The sequence below is a fragment of the Amphimedon queenslandica genome, unplaced genomic scaffold (genome assembly GCF_000090795.2).
Source record: "Amphimedon queenslandica unplaced genomic scaffold, v1.1 AMPQUscaffold_13212, whole genome shotgun sequence".
NCBI classification, from domain to species: domain Eukaryota; kingdom Metazoa; phylum Porifera; class Demospongiae; order Haplosclerida; family Niphatidae; genus Amphimedon; species Amphimedon queenslandica.
In genome coordinates, this window is record NW_003546552.1 from 33,306 (window position 1) to 35,040 (window position 1,735).

At 35.3% G+C, this 1,735-nt stretch overlaps 1 long non-coding RNA gene across 1 annotated transcript; it reads left to right on the plus strand.

The window, feature by feature from the left end:
* Positions 1-1,025: 1,025 nt before the first annotated feature.
* Positions 1,026-1,735, plus strand: LOC109584396 (uncharacterized). Its single transcript, XR_002185973.1, has 3 exons — positions 1,026-1,117; positions 1,177-1,245; positions 1,664-1,735. It is a non-coding gene; the product is annotated as an uncharacterized LOC109584396 (long non-coding RNA).

Here is a 1,735-nt window from a genome sequence, read left to right on the forward strand (position 1 = left end):
TAATGAAAGCTAATGATCCCAATGTTTAAATTAGTGTTAGTACATTACTAGGCATGAGAATAAAGGATTATTTCCCCCTGCACAGCAATGGATTTATCTGCATCTGTGCCTCTTATGACGTCAAGTTTAGCCACACCCACCGACAGGAAGTTACATTGAAGCATAGATATTATAGACTACGTAACCAGGATTGGAAACTAGGTCACGTGATCCATTCAAACCAGTACAAACCGGCTGACACAGGGTCCGTGATTGGATTTTGGTGGGTGTGGTCAAAAAATGGCTACTAATCGACAACATTCAAAGGAAGACTGTATTTAAACCAATGTTGATTTTTTGTTATTTTAATAATATTTCAATACTTTAGTGTTTGTGTAACATGACTATAATGAAAAAAATAATGATACCATTGTTATTTTGCAAATATACTGTGATATTGTTCAAATTTCTGTTACTTACAAATTTTCAAAACTTTTTGTACCTGTTGCTCCATTACACGGGCAAAAATAGACTAACAAGATCATTGGAAATGTTTCCACAATCATTGTGCATGGAACTGTCATAGTTTCATTTACTGATTTGCTATGTGAGAGGAGTAATATCTGAAATACTGTTTCTGCGAACAGTCCACTGTCGTACCTGTTACAGCTTTTACAAAACAAGCAGAGGTTTCTCCTTTTGGGTGATGATAGGGTGATATTGTGTGCATGGAATTGGGGGGTTAGCATTTTAATTCATGCATTGTATTTGACTGCAGTACTGCTTTAAAACCAAAAATTCATTATTTCCGCATGAAAAGCAAGCAACATGGTCAAATTTATTCTATTTAATGCCCAATTCAATCACGGACGTTGTCCACCAGGGAATCCTAGTTTCCAATCCCGGTTACGTAGTCTATAATATCTATGATTGAAGCAAGCAAAATGTGCATTTTTGAAGGCTCATATCTCAGTGAATAATTTTTTTAGGACAATGGGAGTTGGAACACATCATTGTTATGATCAGGCAATGATATTAAAACCATAAAATAAATAACCAAAAAATACATTGCAGTTACCCTTTAAAGGAAACGACAGAGTCTCATTTATACTGCCTGACTGTGCCTGTAAGAAATACAGTGAGTTGACCACACCCTTTTAATGAGGTGGGTGGGGTTTATTTTCATTAATGATTTAGGTTTGGTGTGGTACCAAAAGTGGCAAGATATACGTGTTTTCAGCAAGAACAGAGAATAACAGAGATGGGGTAAGATCAGCTATCATGCTTTAAAGTTGCATATAAATGTACATGTACATGTAATTATAGTACAGCTACTACTAGTGCATGTAATTTTGGATGATAATTTTATTTAAGGTAATATTTCCTATGTGCTATATGTCATCCTGTGCATGGAATGAGTAATTTTTTGCAATTTAAGAGTCATTTTGTCAAAATAAAACCTAGTAGCTGCCATTTGCAAAAAAAATGGCAGCTACTAGGTTTTGCATGCTAAATTTGCTGAAAAATTATTGCCCAACTCAACAAATTTAGACTCTCCAAAATTACCAACTGCAAATAAATGTATGTTCCTTTTATGACAAATTCCTTTTACAAAATTATTCTCTCTCTCCCTCCCTCTCCTCTCTCTCTCTCTCTCTCTCTCTCTTTCTCTCTCTCTCTCCAGCCTAAGATTCTTGATGCTCATGATGATAAAGTCCGCTCAATGACTTACACTGATAATGATCTCGTTATTAGT